We start from the raw sequence: 20,741 nt of genomic DNA on the forward strand, positions 1-20,741 counted from the left end.
TATATTTTTTTTTTTTTTTTCTTTTTTTGAGACAGAGTCTCACTCTGTTGCCAAGGCTGGAGTGCAATGGTGCTATCTTGGCTCACTTCAACCTCTGCTGCCTGTGTTCAAGCAATTCTCCTGCCTCAGCCTCTCAAGTAGCTAGGATTACAGGCACCCACTACCACGACTGGCTAATTTTTTTGTGTGTTTTTAGTAGAGATGGGGTTTCACCATGTTGGCCAGGTTGGTCTTGAACTCATGATCTCAGCTGATCCGCCCACCTTGGCCTCCCAAAGTGCTGGGATTACAGGCGTGAGCCACCGCCTTCCATAAAGGTTGAGCTAATTGAATTCCCACCAACAGTGTAAAAGCATTCTTATTTATCTGCAACCTCTTCAGCATCACCATTCCGACTAGCATGAGATGGTATCTCACTGTGGTTTTGATTTTCATTTCTCTAATGATCAGTGAAGTTGACCTTTTTTACATATGTTTGTTGGCTGCATATATATCTTCTTTTGAGAAGTGTCTGTTCATGTCCTTTGCCCACTTTTTAATGGGATTGTTTGTTCTTTTCTTGTAAGTTTATTTAAGTTCTTTGTAGATTCCTGATATTAGACCTTTGTCAGATGGATAGATTGCAAAAATGTACTCCATTTTTGTAGGTTGCCTGTTCAGTCTGATGATAGTTTCTTTTGCTGTGCAGAAGCTCTTTAGTTTAATTACATCTCATTTGTCAATTTTTGCTTTTGTTGCAATTCCTTTTTTTTTTTTTTAATTTTGTATTTTTTTTTGTTGCAATTGCTTTTGGCAATTTCACCATGAAATCTTTGCCCATGGCTATGTACTGAATGGTATTGCCTAGATTTTCTTCTAGGGTTTTTATAGTTTTGGGTTTTACATTTAAATCTTTAATACATCTTGAGTTAATTCTTGTATGAAGTGTAGGGAAAGAGTCCAGTGTCAATTTTCTGCATATGGGTAGCCAGTTCTCCCAGCACCATTTATTAAATAGGGAATCCTTCTCTCATTGCTTTTTTTTTTGTCAGGTTTGTCAAAGATCAGATGGTTGTAGTTATGTGGTCTTATTTCTGAGTTCTCTATTCTGTTCCATTGTTCTATGTGTCTGTTCTTATACCAGTGCCATGCTGTTTTGGTTATTGTACCCTTGTAGTATAGTTTGAAGTCTGGTAACGTGATGCCTTCAGTTTTGTTCTTTTTGCATAGGATTTCCTTGGCTATTCGGACTCTTCTTTGGTTCCATATGAATTTTAAAATAGTTTTTTTTTCTAATTTTATGAAGAACATCAATAGTAGTTTAATGGGAATAGCATTGAATCTATAAATTACTCTGGGCAGTATGGCCATTTTCACAATATTGATTCTTTCTATCCATGAGCATGGAATGTTTGTCCATTTTTTGTGTCCTGTCTGATTTCCTTGAGCAGTGGTTTGTGCTAGGAATCCAGGCTTGAACTACCGAGCCCGTCCTCCTTCTTATCTTATGCTTTTGCATTAATAGCTGTAGCTCCCCAAAGCCAGGTGTCTTTTACACATATAGTGCGCTCTTGTGGATAGGGGGGGGGGGTGGCTGGTGGTGGTATTACATAATTCCAGAGAAGAGACTTTACAGTGATACAGCCTGGGCTTCCTTACTCCATTTGCTTCTTCCTAAATGACATTATTTCTCTATCTTCCTCCCCCCACCTCCAACCAGAGAAAATATCTACACTTCTGTCCTAGATCTATTTTCTGTGAACCTTTCTTCCTCTTAGTTTTAGTCACACTCCTATATACACTAAGTCACACTCCTATATACACTAAGTCTCCTTAGTGTATATAGGAGAAAGAGAAAACAGTAAACTCTGTGTCTGGCTAGCTCAGTTGCACCAGTTTTTATACTTCTCACTTCTTTTATGCTTTTATACTTCTCTAGCTGGACTCTGGAATGACCATGATGTTATCTCAAACACCCCTGTGGTATTTTGTGGCTGTTAGTGATTTGGCAAGAGAGTGGGCAATGACTGATCCAGATCTTTGTAGCGGGGAGAATAACACAACTCAAAAGCCTCAAAAGCTCTAACTCAACTCATTTTCTCACTTTTGATGCTCAGCAATCTGTATAGGCATCTATTTCCTTTTCTCACCAGGATACAATTGCCTTCTTTCCTCAGAGGATTCTTAGTCTTGACTTTGTTCATATCTGTACACCCCTTTTTACTTCTCTGACTTTCCAAGGAGTTGGCTGAAGTAGGAAGCAAACAGGCTCCCGAAATATGCTATCTTGTTCCTGAAAGACTGTCTGGTTCTGGGACACCCAGTTTCATGATTCGTAACAGGAAAATCTCAGAACTTCTATGTATGCGGACTAATTGGATTAGTCTCATTTCTATTATTTTAGGGTCTTGCAGCTGTCTGGGGCTCAAGAATGATCTATAATTTTAGGATCTTCATTGAAGTTGAAATACACTAGAATCAACTGGGTTATTAGCACTTTACCTGCTCAGAGTAAACGCTGTCTGGTCGAGGGTATGATCTTGTAGTTACCAAAATTTTTGCAGAAAAACATCTTAATTTAGGGTATTGATCTTCCTAGTCTTAAGATGGAGCAGAGATCAGGCTTGTGTGTCTAGTTATGGTCTCGCTGGTTTACGATGTTGGCCCTAGCTACCACTGTTCCAGGCTGTGATTCACAGGTGAGAGATTGGCTTTGTCTATAAGATGGACATGGTAGGTGTGCAGAGGGTAATAACAGCTGGCAGGATAGGTTTTCCTACTTCAGTGCAGGTTCAGTTTGGATGAAAAAATTCAGAGGTGAAGTGGTCAACCTGTAAATCTTACAGCTAGGCTGATCATGGCCATGCCAAACCCTGTAGCATTATATGCAGAAGATTTGGGAACCTGTGTTTGGATAATCATTTTTTGGTAGCTGAAACACAGTCATTGGACTGAAGTTGAGGATTCTCTTCCAAAAGGACTGACAATAATCAAGTCAAATAGCAATGACAGAGGTCCATATAATTACTCCTAAACAGGGACCAGGTTGGGAGGTAATTAAACTAATTGAGGGACTTGAATCAGAAAACATGACAAAGAAAAATTTGTTATGAGTACAGGGACATTTCACATAAGTGTGCAGTTCACTGCTAGGTTTGATTTCAAGATCAAAAGGGAGTATAGGTTTGGTACTTTGGTCCCACTAACCAGTTCAATTTGACAGGGGAGGTGGTGCAAACCTGTACAGGTTGGGCTTGTCAAACCTGAAAGAGTTTAGGATAAATTAAGCTAAGTGTGCATATGTGAGGGATGGCTCAGGAGTGAGGGGGAAATCAATGGATGGGACCAGTTGACATTTCAGCTCTGCAAATCTAGATAAGACAAGTGGAGAGAAATTAAGAGAGCCAGGGCTGACACAAAGACTCTTTCATTCTAATGATCATACAGTTAATTTCCAGGAAAGACAAAACTAGGGTCAGGAAAACAGCAAACAGGAGGGAGCTTAAAGTATTATGGAAATATTACAAAGATTTCAAAATTGGTCTGAATTTTCTTGTGTCTTTATTTCGGATGGTGCAGCAGACAACTTCCTGAGTTCACGTCCTCTCACCTCCTGTTTAAGCAAAGGAAAGAAAAACCCAAATCGGTGTTACAGGTTTTGGAAGATCTCCCTGGATTAACGTAGGTCAGTTTTTTATCCTAGGGAAAGCACAGAGGATGCCTTCTATCTCAATGTTTCCCTTATTTTATTGATTAATCTTTCACTTTTTCATTCACTTAACACTTAATCATCGCTTAGTACTGCAAAGATCCACTAGGAATATAAAATAAACAAAACAACATTTCTGCTTTCTAGTTACTCCCAAGGCCACTCTCCAGCCAGTTCTCCTGGGAATCAGCGAAATTACAGCCCTGTTAGGCACCATTGAACTTCTATTTCCAGTGATGGGGAAATAGTCAAGCATGGGCTGGGAGCTTAGTTGTATAAAGCAGCCAGTTGCTATGGAGAGTTCAAACATATGAGAGTGCAAGAATTTGGTTTGGGTGACCTTGTCCATGTAAGATGGTTAAGACCATTGTGACCATCAGCTCTGGTTAGAAACCTTGCTATGCCATTTAATAATGTGACCCCGAGATGCTGGGTTACTTGTACTGTACTTGGTTTCTTCATCTGTCACATAAAAATAATGATATACATCTACCTTGATATAATTTTAAATTATATCAATATATGTTAATTGCTTAGTGCAGTGCCTGACACACAGTAATTGTCTAATAGATTGTGGCTATTATTTTCTCTCTGGACATTTGATTTCCTAACTACAAAACGAGCAAATGATCCTGACAGCCCACCCAAATGTGTGTGTATGTGTGTGTGTGTGTGTGTGTGTGTGTGTTTTTAAGATGGAGTTCTACTTTTATTGCCCAGTCTGGAGTGCAATGGATGGTGCGATCTCGGCTCACCACAACCTCTGCCTCCTGGGTTTAAGCAATTCTCCTGCCTCAGCCTCCCGAGTAGCTGAGATTACAGACATGCACCACCATGCCTGGCTAATTTTGTATTTTTAGTAGAGATGGGATTTCTCCATGTTGGTCAGGCCGGTCTCGATCTCCCGACCTCAGGTGATCCGCCCACCTCGGCCTCCCAAAGTGCTGGGATTACAGGCATGAACCACCACACCCGGCCTTTTAAAACTTTTTATTAGAGCAATCCTCCCTCTTCCCACTCCAAGCAAGGTTAGCCCCTGATCAATTTTCCCTATCTTAGGATGTCAAAACTTCTTCTTTTACTCACCTGAAGGACAGGATTAGATTCCTTCTGGTGGTTTGTATTTTATAACACAGGTTACATCACATTCTAATTTAAGCTTGAAGTTGTTAAGGTTGCCTTCACAGCCAGAGAAGACAAAAGCTTCACATCTTTTGGAGGTTCTGTTGTAGAAATATCTAAAGTGAACTTCATAGCAGCTTCCAACATTCATGTCCAATTTGCAGGGATCTGCATGAGAGGTTCCCATTGAGTTAGCGGGAATTGGTTAGGACTCAGGAGGAGAACTTGTCTTTATGGACCCTTAAAAATTCCTACCTTTAGCCTGGAACTATTCTCATATTCAAGGACTCTGAAAGACATCTGGTTTTCTTTTGGAATTAGTTACTTGGAAAAGTCGCCCTTGCACAATGCAAATTGGTTACAATTCCAGGTTGTTGTCATGAACAGTGTATTGGAAAAGGAGAAGTAGTGATCAGTGAAGAAGGAGGTTCCACCACTAGCTTGTGCAGGGCGATGAGGTTTCCTACATTTCCTATCTTACAGTTCATTAAAGTACAGTATCCTCCTGCTTCCCCACATCATCTTTCTTTCCTTTTAATTGCCCACATTGGACATGCAATTCAGAGTGCCTCCTCCCCAGTTTTCATACATTCACTGCACAACCTATACTTCAAAATTTAGGTAACCGTGCCTGCTGCTATCCTCAAAGCAGGATGCATACTAAAATGCTAAAATGCATAACCTTGGGGTGATGCTCTTTCATTCTAATACCCCGTCATCTTCTCCTTTCTTGCCTTCCCAGAGGCAAACCCTCTGTTTTTATTGTTAAGAGTTGGGTAGTAAGTGGTTGGAACAGCCACAATCATGGTTGCATTGACAATCCAGCAATTGTTACCCACCTTACTCAAGCAGCCAGCCTGGAATTTACTCTCTGGTAAAGTTATATGCATAATCTTATTTCACACTCACAAATACCCTCTGCAGCAGGCACTTTTCTGGTCTTCATTTTACACACAGGGAAACTGAGACTAAGAGAATAAGTGGTTGAGTGACTTGTCCAAGGGCACACATCTGCTAAGTGAACAGGACCAGAACTTGGAGTGTCTGACTTATGGTATAAACTGTGCTACTTTCTTATCCCCTGGAAGCGCTGAGCCTGCACACCCTACAGAAGAAAGTCTCATTGCCTCTCACATTTACATTGTGAGCTCCTCTGAACAGGAATCATCTGTCCGAGAGTTCTGTATGTGTCCATAGCCCAGATACTGAAAATGTCTTAATTTGCTCTGTCTCCAACCCCCTTTCTCTCTCATCCCAATACATACTCTTCAATGGTCTGGGATCTTTGAAATTTGTCACAAAACCTCTGATTCAAAATCTTTCCAGTCCTTTGGATCTCCTGTAAAAGACTGGAAAGGACTTTGTGTCATTTCTGTTTTTTCTCATCAAACATCCAAAGGACCCCTAGTGTAAGTAATGCCCTGAGCCAAGGGATTAAGTATCTATGGGTATTGAGTCAAAGGGTTAAGTGTCTATGAGTATTGAGTCAAGGGACTAAGTGTCTGTGGGTATTGCCATGAAAGGAAGACCTTCCTGGACTACCTAGATAACACAATTTTCTCCCAATACCTTCTCCCTCACTCATAATTGACCTTTGGATTTATTTTCTGCCTTAGCTTCATACCTTTGAGGTCTCCACATATCTTCTCAGCAATTTTATTAACACCACCCAATAATAGGTTATTCAATGAGCAGAAGATGAAGAACCTTAGAAGAAATCCCAGCTTGGCAGACTTCATGGTGCAGCAAGCATCAGGCAGGATAGTTGTGGTATCACCTGATGTTATATTTTGGGCTTGATACTTGAGACGGTTGAGCCCACCTACCCCAAGGGCCAGGACTGGACATTACTACGTGTTGAGTTGAACAGTGAGTGCTTGGGTACCCAGCCATGAAGCTGAAGGCCCTAAACTGATTAGACCTTTGATAGCGAGTCCCATGTTCATCTAGAAGCAGTAGAAACTTAAGGATCAGAGCTTCTGCATATATTTAATCATGAAGGGTAGAATCATCAGAGCAAGGAATTAAAAAAGGATTTCTTCCTTTCTCTTTTGGCCTTCTTCCTTTCTCTTTTGGCCTTTTATGCACAGAAGAAACTAATCATGGCACAAGAGAAACAGTGCAATAAGCACTATAATAATAGTAACAGGGTTGGTTATAACCTAGAGTACTACTTAATTCTGGGTGCTATTTTTAAGTAATGTGTATATACTTCATATACCCTATGAAGTAGGTACAATTATTACCATCATTTATAGATGAAATGGAAACAGAGATTAGGTTACATGTACAAGGTCGCTCATTTATTACGCGGTAGAGACAAGATTTGAATTTGGCTTCAGAGTTTTTATTCTTAGTTACACTACACTATGCTATCTAGGAACATGAGGACATCTTGGATCTGTTTTCTCCTAAGAGTTTTGAAATTTTGGATTAGATTTACACCCTGAAACCACCTGATGTTGATTTTTTGGTAAAGGTATAACATAAGGATCCTTTTTCATTTTTCAGTGGTCTCAGACCCATTTATTAACAAGTTCCTCTTCTATTCAACTGCAAAATAATTTTGCTTAATTACGTGGGATTGCTTCTGAGCTCTTTATTTCACTCCACTGTATACCCCCACTCCAAAGCCACACTTAATCTCTTGAACTTTGTTTATCTTAAGATTTTGTATTTTCATATAAATTTTAGTCAGTTTGTCAAGTTATTCAAAAGACCTGTTTTGGGCCAGGCGCAGTGGCTCATGCATATAATCCCAGCACTTTGGGAGGCTGAGGTGGGTGGATCACATGAGGTCAGGAGTTGGAGACCAGCCTGGTCAACATGGCAAAACCCTGTCTCTACTAAAAATACAAAAATTAGCTGGTTATGGTGGTGAGTTCCTGTAATCCCAGCTCCTTGGGAGGCTGAGGCATGAGAATCGCTTGAACTGGGAGGCAGAGGTTGTAGTGAGCTGAGACTGTGCTATTGCACTCCAGCCTGGGTGACAGAGCAAGACTCTGACTCAAAAAAAACAAAACAAAACAAAACAAAAGACCTATTTCAGATATTCATTTGAATTGCATTGGATCTACAGATCAATTTGAAAAGAATGATATCATTATAATATTGTCTTTGATATATATATATTTTCATCTATTTTGATCTTCATTAATATTTTAAAGAAAGGTTTGGCCTGGTGCGGTGGCTCATGCCTGTAATCCCAGTACTTTGGGAGGCCGAGGCAGGTGGATCACGAGGTCAGGAGATTGAGACCCTCCTAGCTAACATGGTGAAACCCTGTCTCTACTGAAAATACAAAAAAAAATTAGTCAGACATGGTGGTGCATACCTGTAATCCCAGCTACTCTGGAGGCTGAGGCAGGAAAACGGCGTGAACCCGGGAGGCGGAGCTTGCAGTGAGCCGAGATCGCGCCACTGTACTCCAGCCTGGGTGACAGAGCAAGACTCCGTCTCAAAAGAAAAAAAAAAGGTTTATGATATTTCTAATGCACGTATTACAATCTTATTTACATTTTTAACATTATTGTAATTGCTGTCTTTAAAAAAAACTTCAACTTTTATTTTAAGTTCAGTGGTACATTTGCAGGATGTGCAGGTTTGTTACATACATAAACGTGTGCCATGGTGATTTGCTGCACAGATCATCCCTACACCTAGGTATTAAGCCCAGCATTCACCAGGTATTCTTCCTGATGTTCTCCCTCTCCCTACCACCCCCATGATGTGCTCCAATGTGCGTTGTTCCCCTTGTGTGTCCATGTGTTCTCATCATTCAGCTACCACTTATAAGTGAGAACATGCGGTGTTTGGTTTTCTGCTCCTGTGTTAGTTTGCTGAGGATAACTGCTTCCAACTCCATCCATATCCCTACAAAGGACATGATCTCATTTCTTTTTATGGCTGCATAGAATTCCATGGTGTGTGTGTATAAATATATATATACACATACACATATATAGTATATATAGTGTATATATATATATAGTATATATAGTATATATATATATAGATTATATATATATATACTATATATATACTACACATATATATAGTATATATGATTTATATTACTTTGGGTATATATCCAGTAATGGGATTATTGAGTTAGATGGTATTTCTGTCTCTAGATCTTTGAGGAATCTCCACACTGTTTTCCACAATGGTTGAACTAATTTACACTCCCACCAACTGTGTAAAAGTGTTCCTTTTTCTCTGCAACCTCTCCAGCATCTGTTTTTTTTTTTTTTTTTTAACTTTTTAATAATCACCATTCTGACTGGCATGAGATGGTATCTCATTGTGGTTTTGATTTTCATTTCTCTAATGATCAGTGATGTTGAGCCTTGTTTCATATGTTTGTTGGCCACATATATGTCTTCTTTTGAGAAGTGCCTGTTCGTGTCCTTTGCCCACTTTTTAATGGGATTGTTTGTTTTTTCTTATAAATTTGTTTAAGTTCCTTGTAGACTCAGGATACTAGACCTTTGTCAGATGGATAGATTGCAAAAATGTACTCCATTTCTGTAGGCTGTCTGTTCACTCTGATGATAGTTTCTTTTGCTGTGCAGAAGCTTTGTAATTTAATTAGATCCAATTTGTCAATTTTTGCTTTTGTTGCAATTGCTCTGGTGTTTTCATCCTGAAATCTTCACCCATGCCTATGTCCTGAATGGTATTGCCTAGATTTTCTTCTAGGGTTTTTATAGCTTTGGGTTTTACATTTAAGTCTTTAATCCATTTTGAGTTAATTCTTGTATGAGGTATAAGGAAGGGGTCCAGTTTCAATTTTCTGCATATGGCTAGCCAATTTTTTCAGCACCATTTGTTAAATAGGGAATCCTTTTCTCATTGCTCGTTTTTGTCAGGTTTGCTGAAGATCAGATGGTTGTAGATGTGCAGTCTTATTTCTGAGTTCCCTCTATTCTGTTCCATTTTTCTATGTGTCTGTTCTTGTACCAGTACCGTGCTGTTTTGGTTATTGTAGCCTTGAAGTATAGCTTGAAGTTGGGTAGCATGATGCCTCTAGCTTTGTTCTTTTTGCTTAGGATTGTCTTGGCTGTTCAGGCTCTTTTTTTTTTGGTTCCATATGAATTTTAAAATAGATTTTTCTAATTCTGTGAAGAATGTCAATGGTAGTTTAATGAGAATAGCATTGAATCTATAAATTACTTTGGGTAGTATGGCCATTTTCATGACATTGATTCTTCCTATCCATAAGCATGGAATGTTTTTCCTTTTTTTTTTTTTATATCTTCTGTGATTTCCTTGAGCAGTGGTTTGTGGTTCTCCTTGAAGAAGCCCATTACTTGTTAGCTGTATTCCTAGGTATTTTATTCTTTTTGTGGCAATTGTGAATGGGAGTTCATTTATGATTTAGCTGTCTGCTTGCCTGTTTTTGGAATATATAGGAATGCTAGCAATTTTTGCATTCAGATTTTGTATCCTGAGAGTTTGCTGAAGTTGCTTATCAGGTTAAGATGCTTTTGGGTTAAGACAATGGGGTTTTCTATATCTAGGATTATGTCATCTGCAAACAAAGATAATTTGACTTCCTCTCTTCCTGTTTGAATGTGCTTTATTTCTTTCTCTTGCCTGATTGCCCTGGCCAGAACTTCCAATACTGCATTGAATAAGGAGTGATGAGAGAGGGTATCCTTTTTCTTGTGCTGGTTTTCAAGGGGGAATGCTTCCAGCTTTTGCCCATTCGGTATGATATTGGCTGTGGGTTTGTCATACATGGCCTTATTATTTTGAGGTATGTTCCTTCAATATCTAGATCATTGAGTGTTTTTAACATGAAGGGATGTTGAATTTTATTGAAGGCCTTCTCTGTGTTTATTGAGATAATCATGTGGTTTTCATCTTTAGCTCTGTTTATGTGATGAATCACATTTATTGATTTGCGTATGTTGAACCAATGTTGCATCCTGTGGATGAAGCCAACTTGATCATGGTGGATAAGCTTTTTGATATGCTGCTGGATTTGGTTTGCCAGTATTTTATTGAGGACTTTTGCATCAGTGTTCATCAGGGTTATTGGTCTGAAGTTTCCTTTTTTTTTTTTTGTATCTCTGCCAGGTTTTGGTATCAGGATGATGCTGGCTTCATAAAATGAGTTAGGGAGGAGTCCCTCCTTTTCAGTTTTTTGGAATAGTTTCAGTAGAAATGGTACCAGCTTTTCTTTTTTTCTTTTTCCTTTTTTTTTTTTTTTTTTTTTTTTTTAATTGAGATGGAGTCTCATTCTGTCACCCAGGCTGGAATGCAGCGGTGTGATTTCGGCTCACTGCAACCTCTGCCTCCCAGATTCAAGTGATTCTCCTGCCTCAGCCCCCTGAGTATCTGGGATTACAGGCTTGCATCACCACGCCTGGCTAGTTTTTGTATTTTTAGTAGAGACCTGCCTCAGCCTCCAAAACTGTTGGGATTACAGGTGTGAGCCACCGTGCCTGGCTGGTATCAGCTTTTCTTTTTACCCCTGGTAGAATTCAGCTGTGAATCCATCTGGTCCTGGGCTTTTTGTTGTTGTTGTTGTTGTTGTTAGGCTATTTATTACTGTCTCAGTTTCAGAATTCATTATTGGTCTATTCAGAGTTTCGATTTTTTCCTGGTTCAGTCTTGGGAGGGTATATGTGTCCAGGAATTTATCAATTTCTTCTGGATTTTCTATTTTATGTGCATAGAGGTGTTTATAGTGTTCTCTAATGGTAGTTTGTATTTCTTTTTTTTTTTTTTTTTGAGACGGAGTCTTGCTCTGCCGCCCAGGCTGGAGTGCTGTGGCCGGCTCTCAGCTCACTGCAAGCTCCGCCTCCCGGGTTCACGCCATTCTCCTGTCTCAGCCTCCCGAGTACCTGGGACTACAGGCGCCCACCTCGTCGCCCGGCTAGTTTTTTTTTTTTTTTGTATTTTTTAGTAGAGACGGGGTTTCACTGTATTAGCCAGGATGGTCTCGATCTCCTGACCTCATGATCCGCCCGTCTCGGCCTCCCAAAGTGCTGGGATTACAGGCTTGAGCCACCGCGCCCGGCCGGTAGTTTGTATTTCTGTGGGGTCAGTGGTAATGTCTTCCTTATCATTTCTAATTGTGTTTATTTGATTCTTCTCTCTCTTCTTCTTTATTAGTCTACCCTGCAGTCTATCGATTTTATTGATTTTTTCCCCAAAAATCAGCTCCTGGATTTGTTCATTTTTTGAAGAGGTTTTTTGTGTCTTTGTCTCCTTCAGTTCAGCTCTGATTTTGGTTATTTCTTGTTTTCTTCTAGTTTTGGGGTTTATTTGCTCTTGATTCTTTGCTTCTTTTAGTTGTAATGTTAGATTGTTAACTTGAGATCTTAGAGGTGGGCATTTAATGCTATAAATTTCCCTCTCAACACTGCTTTAGCTGGATCCTAGAGATTCTGGTATGTTATCGCTTGGTTCTCATTAGTTTCAAAGAACTTCTTGATTTCTGCCTTAATCTTATCATTTACCAAGGAGCACATTGTTCAATTTCCATGTAGTTCTGTTGTTTTGAGTGAATTTCTTAATCTTGAATCCTAATTTGATTGTGCTGTGGTCTGAGAGACTGTTTGTTATGATTTCAGTTCTTTTGCGTTTGTTGAGGAGTGATTTACTTTTGATTATGTAATCAATTTTGGAGTAAGTGCCATGTGGTGATGAGAAGAATGCATATTCTGTTGCTTTTGGGTGGAAAGTTCTGTAGATATGTATCAGGTCTGCTTGATTCAGAACTGAGTTCAAGTCCTGAATATCTTTATTAATTTCCTGTCTTGATAAGCTGTCTAACATCGTCAGTGGGGTGTTAAAGCCTCCCACTATTATTGTGTGGGAGTCTAAGTCTCTTCATAGGTCTCTAAGAACTTGCTTTATGAATCTGGGTAGTTCTGTATTGGGTGCATATATATTTAGGATAGTTAGCTCTTCTTGTTGAATTGAACCCTTTACCATTATATAGTGTCCTTCTTTGTCTTTTTAAAGTCTTTGTTGGTTTAAAGTCTGTTTTCTCAGAAACTGGGATTGCAACCCCTGCTTTTTTCTGTTTTCCATTTGCTTGGTAAATTTTCCTCCATCCCTTTATTTTGAACGCATGTGTGTCTTTGCATGTGAGACAGCATACTGATGGGTCTTGGCTCTTTATCCAGCTTGCCACTCTGTCTTTTAATTGGGGGCATTTAGCCATTCACATTTAAGGTTAGCATTATGTGTCAATTTGATCCTGTCATCATGATGCTAGCTGGTTATTTTGCAGACTTGTTTATATGGTTGCTTCACAGTATCAGTGGTCTGTGTACTTCTGTACACAGTGTGTTTTTGTAGTGGCTGGTAATGGTTTTTCCTTTCTATATTTAGTGCTTCCTTCCTTCCTTGCAAGGTGCTCTTGCAAGACAGGCCTGGTGGTGATGAATTCTCTCAGCATTTGCTTGTCTGAAAAGAATCTTATTTCTCCTTTGCTTATGAAGCTTAGTTTGGCAAGATATGAAATTCTGGGTTGGAAATTCGTTTTTTAAAGAATATTGAGTATTGGCCCCCAATCTCTTCTGGCTTGCAGGGTTTCTGCTGAAAAGTTCACTGTTAGTCTGATGGACTTCCCTTTGAAGGTGACCTGGCCTTTCTCTCTGGCTGCCTTTAACATTTTTCTTCATTTTGACCTTGGAGAATCTGATTATTATGTTTCTTGGGGTTGATCTTCTCATGGGGTATCTTAGTGGGGCTCTCTGCATTTCCTGAATTTGAATGTTGGCCTGCCTTGCTAGGTTGTGGAAGTTCTCCTGGATGATATCCTGAAGTATGTTTTCCAACTTGATTCCATTCTCTCCATCTCTTTCAGGTACCCCAATCAGTTGTAGGTTCAGTTTTTTTTTTTTTTTTTCCCAAGACGGAGTTTCATTCTTACACCCAGGCTGTGGTAAAGTGGTGCAATCTCGGCTCACTGCAATCTCTGCCCCCTGGGTTCAAGCAATTCTCCTGCCTCAGCATCCTGAGTAGCTGGGACTGCAGGCACCTGCCACCATGCCCAGTTAATTTTTGCATTTTTAGTAGAGATGGGGTTTCGCCATGTTGGCCAGGCTGGTCTCGAACTCCTGACCTCAGGCGATCCACCTGCCTTGGACTCCCGAAGTTCTAGGATTACAGGCGTGAGCCACTGTGCCTGGCTGGTTCAGTCTTTTTACAGAATCCCATATTTCTTGGAGTTTTTATTCATCGCTTTTCATTCTTTTTTCTCTATTCTTGTCTGCCTCTATTATTTCAGAAAGATAGTCTTCAGGCTCTGAGATCCTTTCCTCTGCTTGGTCTATTCTGCTATTGATACTTGTGATTGCATTGTGAAGTTCTCATGTTGCATTTTATAGCTCCATCAGGTCAGTTATGTTCCTCTCTAAACTGGCTGCTCTGGTTGTCAGCTCCTGCGTTGTTTTATCATGATTCCTAGCTTCTTTGCATTGGGTTACAACATGCCCCTTTAGCTCAGCAAAGTTCATTATTACCTACCTTCTGAAGCCTACTTCTGTTATCTCAGCCTCAGCCCAGTTTTGTGCCCTTGCTAGAAAGGTATTGTGGTCATTTGGAGGAGAAGAGGCATTCCTGCTTTTTGAGTTTTCAGCATTTTTGCATTGACTTTTTTTCTTTTATTTGTGGGCTTATCTACCTTAGGTTTTCTGTGGTTGCCGACCTTTGAGTGGGTTTTTTTTGTGGGGTTTTTGTTGTTGTTTTCTGTTTGTTTGTTTTTCTTTTAACAGGCCACTGACTGTTAGCACCTGTAGAGCTGCTGCGGCTTTCTGGGGGTCCACTCCAGACCTTAGTTGCCTTGGCTTTTCCTGTAACTCTGGGTATCACCAGTGAAGGCTGTAAAACAGCAAAGCCCACTTCTCCTTTGGAAGCTCCATTCCAGGGGGGTACTGATCTGTTGCTGGCCTGAATGCTCCTGTAGGAGGTGTCTGGAGACCCCTGTTGGGCGGTCTCACCCAGTCAGGAGAAATGGGATCAGGGACCTGCTTACAGAAGCAGTCTGGCTACTTTTTGGTAGAGCAGGTGTGCTGTGTTGGTGGGGACCATTCCTTGTCTGGACCACCTAGACTCTCCAGAGCTGACAGGCTGGAACAGCTAAGTCAACTCAACTGCAGAGATGGTGGCCACCCCTCCCCCTAGGAGCTCCATCCCAGGGAGAGATCAGAATTTTGTCCATATAAGCCTGGCTGGGGTGACTGAGGGCTCCCAGCAGCGAGGCCCCACCCAGTGAGGAGGAATAGATAAGGGTCCTGCTTAAAGAAGCAGTCTGTCGTGATCTGGCAAAGCAGGTGTGCTGCATAGAAGGGGACTAGTCCAGACTGCCTGGACTGTCTAGAGCTGGCAGACTGAAATACTAGTTGACCAAACTGCAGAAATGGCAACCACCCCTCCCCCCCGGTTCTGGAAACTCCCTCCAGTCTCAGGCAGACTCAGCCTACTGCCACTGTGGCTGGAACTCCAAGCCAGCAGGTCCCAACTTGTAAGGTGCTATGGAGGTGGGGCCTGCAGAATGATGCTGCTTGGCTCCCTGGATTCAGCCTCCTTCCTAGGGGAGCGTACAGATGGATCTGCCCCCTTGTTGGGGATCCTAGGGCCAGAGTATGTAAAACTCTTGGGTCTCTGTGTGTGCCGGAGTGGCTGCTCTGCTGAGACTCCACACAGCTCTGTGTATTGAATCCAAGGAGCTCGTCATCTAAGGCTCATGAGGGGATCTCCTCATCTGCAGGTTGCAAAGATCTGTGGGAGGAATGTGGTTTCCCAGGCAGGGTCGCACACTCACTCACCGCCTCCCTTGTTTGGGGATGGGGGTTCCTTTGGCTCCATGTTGCTCCAGGTGGGCCATCAATCCACCCTGCTTTTCTTCACTCTCCATGGGTTGAACTGATTGCTTAGTCAGTCCCAGTGTGAGAACCTGGATACTTCAGTTGAAGGTGGCAAATTCACTTGCTGCTCTCCTTTCTCGGCAGTGCTGTGACTGCAGCTGCCTCTAACTGGCCATCTTAAATGGTATCTTTAAACATTACATTTCTTTCTGTTTTTTTCTGGTGTACAAAAATGCAATTCATTTTATATATTAATTTTTTTTTTTGAGACGGAGTCTCGCTCTGTAGCCGAGGTAGGAGTGCAGTGGCGTGATCTCGACTCACTGTAAGCTCCGCTTCCTGGGTTCACGCCATTCTCCTGCCTCAGCCTCCCCCATAGTTGTGACTACAGGCACCCGCCACCATGCCTGGCTAATGTTTTGTATTTTTAGTAGAGACGGGGTTTCACCATGTTAGCCAGGATGGTCTTGATCTCCTGACCTTTTGATCCACCCGCCTCGGCCTCCCAAAGTGCTGGGATTACAGGCGTGAGCCACTGCACCCGGCCATATATTAATCTTATATCCAGTCACCTTCCTATGTTCTCTTGTTATTTCTAAATAATTTGTATGTGGTTCTCTTTGCCTTCTTCAAAAATAGGCAGTTATCATCTGTGACTAATGATGGTTTTGTGCCTTCTATTCCAATTATGAATGCTTTAAATTTCTATCTTTTAATATTGCTCTAGCTAGAATCTTTAGTACATTGTGGCATAGAAGCAGTGTAGTGGTCATCCCTTTTTTTCTTGTAGATTTTAAGGGAATGCTTCTAATAGTTTCACACCTGTAAGAATGATGTATACTGTAGGTTTGATTAAAAAAAAAATGCGTACACTTTATCTTCTTAAGGATACTCCCTTATATTCCCAGTGTGTTAAATATGTAAACTGTCAGAACTTGAATTTTGTAAAACTATGTTTTACATCTGTTGGGATTATCACATGGCTTTTAAATTATTATACACTGAATTATATTCATAGTTTTTTCTCATTTTTACTCTTGCATTTCTGGGATAAAGTTGCTTATACTAAATAATCTTTTATACACTACTGAATTTAGTTTGCTAATATGCTGTATAAGATTTTCTATCTACGTTTGTGAATTAGATTGGCTGGTAATTTTCATTTCTCATGCTCTCCTTATTTGGTTTGAGCACTAAGACTATATTGGCCTCAAAGACTGAATTCAGGAATAGACATTTCTAGTCTCTGGATGATTTCATATAAGATTGAAATGATTTATTCCTTGAAGATTTGATTGAACTTTTCTGAAAATTGTGTGGACTTGGTATTTTCTGTTTTAGGAGATTGTTTCTACTTAGTAAACTTGTTTAATGGCTTCCTATTCCTTCTTCTTCTTCTTTTTTTTGAAATGGAGTTTTGCTCTGTTGTCCAGGCTGGAGTGCAGTGGCATGATCTTGGCTCACTGCAACCTCTGCCCGCTGAGTTCAAGCAATTCTCCTGCCTCGGCCTCCTGAGTAGCTGGGATTATAGGAGTGCGCCACCATGCCTGGCTAATTTTTGTATTTTTAGTAGAGACAGGGTTTCACTATGTTGGCCAAGTTGGTCTTGAACTCCTGACCTCATGATCTGCCTGCCTCGGCCTCCCAAAGTGCTGGGATTATAGGCGTGAGCCACTGCGCCCAGCCCCTATTCTTCTTTTTTCAAATTTTATTTTATTGTGGTAAAAGCACTTAACATGAAGTCTACTGTTTTAACATATTTTTAAGTGTATAGTATGTTTTTGTTGACTATAGGTACTGTGTTGTATACTAGATCCCTAGAACTTATTTCTTTTGCTTGACTGAAACTTTATGCCTGTTAATTACTAATTACCCATTTCACCTCCACCCAGGCCCTGACAACCACTGTTTCACTGTTGATTCTATAAATTTTACTGTTTTAGATTCTTCTTATAAGTGGAGTCATGAAGTATTTATCTTCCTGTGACTGGCTTTTTTCACTTAGCAGAATGTCCTCAAGGTTCATCTATGTTGTAACATGTTGCAGAATTTCCTTTTTTAAAGGCTGAATAGTATTCCAATGTATGCATATACTACATTTCAAAAAATGCCTTCATCTGTCAAAGTAATAAGATTGTTTTCACATCTTGGCTGTTGTGACTAGTGCTGCAATGAACATAGAAGTGCTAAGTGCTAATATCTCTTTGAGATCCTAATTTCAATAATTTTGAATAAATATTCAAAAGTGGGATCAGTGGATCATATGGTAGTTCTATTTTTAATTTTAAAAGGAACATTCACTCTGTTTTCCATAGTGGCTGCACCATTTTGAATTCCCACTAACGGTATGCAAGGGTTTCCTTTTCTCCATATCCTTGCCAACACTTATCTTTTGACTTTTTGATAATAGGCACCTGGCAAGTGTGATATGATAGCTCATATGGTTTTGATTTGCATTTTCCTAATGATTAATGATGTTGAACATCTTTTCATAGACTTGTTGGCCATTTGTATGTCTTTGAAAAAATGTCTATTCGGGGCCTTTTACTATTTTTTAATTGTGTTTTTTTTTTGCTATTGAGTTGTAGGAGTTCCTTATATATTTTGCGTATTAACTTTTGTCAAATGCATTTTTTACAAAGGTTTTCTCCATTCCATAGGTTGCATTCTCATTTTGTTGATTGTTTCCTTTGCTGTGCAGAAAATGTAGTCTCCCTTGTTTATTTGTGTTTTTGTTTCTTGTGCTTTTGGTTTCAAATAAAAAAAATCATTGTCCAGACCAATGGAACTTTGTCCCTGTTTTCTTCTAAGAGTTTTACAGTTTCAGGTCTTATGTTTAAGTCTTTCATCCATTTTGAATTGATTTTTGTGTATGGTGTGAGTTTTCCCAACATCATTTACTGAAGAGGTTATCCTTTCCCCGTTGTATATTCTTGGTGCCTTTGCTGGAAGTTAGTTGACTATATATGCATGGGTTTAATTCTGGGCTCTCTATTCTGTTTCATTGCCATATGTGTCTGTTTTTATGCTAGTACCATACTTTTTGGATTACTGTAGTTTTGCAATGTAGTTTAAAATCAGGAAATGTGATGCTTCCAGCTTTGTTCTTTTTGCTCAGAATTTCTTTAGCTATTCAGTGTCTTTTATAGCTCACATGAATTTTAGGATTGTTTTTTCTATTTCTGTGAAAAATATCATTGGAATTTTGATAAATATTGCATTGAATCTGTAGAGTAATTTGGGCATTATGAACATTTTAACAATATTAATTTTTCCAACACATGAACATGGGATATCTTTTCATTTTTTGTGTGTCATCTATAATTTCTTTTATCAATATTCTGTAGTTTTTAGTGTACAGATCCTTCATCTCTTTGGTTATATTTACTTCTATTTTATTCTTTTGATGCTATTGTAATGGGATTATTTTCTTGTTTTCTTTTATGGATAGTTTGCAGTTAGTGTAGAGAAATTCAACTGATTTTTATATATTGATTATTTGATCCTGCACCTTTATTGAATTTGTTTATTAGTTCTAACAGATATTTTTGTTATTGAGTCTTTAGAGTTTTGTTTACATAATATACTATCTGTAAATAGAGACAATTTTCCTATTGTCTCTGTTTCCTTCTCCTTTCATACTTGGATGCCTTTTATTTCTTTTTCTTGCCTAATTGTTCTGGATAGGATTTCAAGTATTTTGTTGAATATAAGTGGTGAGAATGGGCATCCTTATCTTATTCCTGATCTTAGAGGCAAAGCTTTTAGCTTTTCATTATTGAGTATGATGTTAGCTATAGGCTTGTTATATATGTCCTTTATTATATGGAGGTACATGTCTTGTATACCTAATTTGTTGAGAGTTTTTACTATGAAAAAAATGTTGAATTTTTCTCAAGTGCTTTTCTTTTCTTTCTTTCTTTCTTTTTTTTCTTTTTGAGACAGAGTTTTACTCTTTCGTCCAGGCTGGAGTGAAGCAGCATGATCTCAGCTCACTGCATCCTTCCGAGGTTCAAGCAATTCTCCTGCCTCAATATTTTAGCATTTTATCCTTTCTGCCCTCATTAAAAGGTACTTACTTATTGAGCTCCCACTATATTTCAGTAACTATTCTCAATGTTGGGTATATAGAGACGAATTAAACAAAGTTTTGTCCTCAAAACTTGTATACGAGTCTTGGCTCTGAGCCTGGAAAGCAAAACCCATGAACAAACAAGATTTCACCTTCAAAATTGTAAATTCCATTCCTAACACAGCCAAATCCATCTTTCCCAGCAAACCTAAAATTGTGTTGCATTGTTGACTAAGCACTTAAAGGAGATAATGACAGAGTGACAGGGGTGCTCTCCAGAGGGCCATAGTCTTCATATTATTCATATTTATCTTCTTCCCAGGTGACAGCAAGAAAAAGTGACACTTCTTTCATTGTGTCTCCCAAGCCTCCTTATTGACTTGGTATAGGCCTTACTGAACTACTGATCTTTCACCATCTCTGCTGGGATGGACTTAGAAGAGAACTCCCAGCAAGAATTTGCAAGATATCCATAAGCATTGTTATTTTTTGACCAGTTTTATTCTGGCTTCATTGTGGCCACATTCTTGTCTCTTAGATTTTCATCTTTATTCACTCCCCTGGGGAAGAGTTGGACCTACCTATTAGAGCATCTTTTCCAGCATTCTCCATGCCTGTCACTTGTTCTTAATAAACTAAATAAACTCATGGTTGGCTGAAGGATCCCTTCAAGATTTCATCCTGGAGGAACAGCCTGTCCTGTATGGTTATGTGTCAGGTACTTTCCAGTCCGGCCATGTTACCTTCAAAGCAAGTTGATACTGCTGAGTTACTGGTTACTTAATTAAGCCTCCCAACCACCAGACTACAATCAAGAACTTAGTGTCACAAATTATGTAAGGTAAGTGGTGTTATCTCTATTTTAAGCATGAAAAATTCAAGTTTTGAAGAATTTAGATGACTTGCCATAGTAGCACAACTATGGTTAAGTGAAAAGTCATGGTGTATAGATTATATTCACTGATGAAGGGGTGATAATCCATTTTTCTTCTTCCTTAATGGCATTCCTTATATCTCACCCTTCGCA

General features: G+C 39.6%; 1 protein-coding gene across 2 annotated transcripts in view; it reads left to right on the forward strand.

Moving 5' to 3' along the window:
* WFDC3 (WAP four-disulfide core domain 3) overlaps window positions 1-20,741 on the forward strand; it is a 69,717-nt gene that overhangs the window by 40,517 nt on the left and 8,459 nt on the right. Inside the window, exon 9 of one of the 2 annotated variants that reach the window (XM_017877948.1) lies at window positions 20,433-20,555. The exons of the other annotated variant lie outside the window; for it this stretch is intronic. The gene's annotated coding sequence lies outside the window, so the exon portion shown is untranslated. The remainder of the gene's footprint in view (window positions 1-20,432; window positions 20,556-20,741) is intronic. 2 annotated transcript variants of the gene reach the window in all.

This window comes from Rhinopithecus bieti, unplaced genomic scaffold (genome assembly GCF_001698545.2).
Source record: "Rhinopithecus bieti isolate Rb0 unplaced genomic scaffold, ASM169854v2 scaffold_10347, whole genome shotgun sequence".
In the NCBI taxonomy this organism is placed as follows: domain Eukaryota; kingdom Metazoa; phylum Chordata; class Mammalia; order Primates; family Cercopithecidae; genus Rhinopithecus; species Rhinopithecus bieti.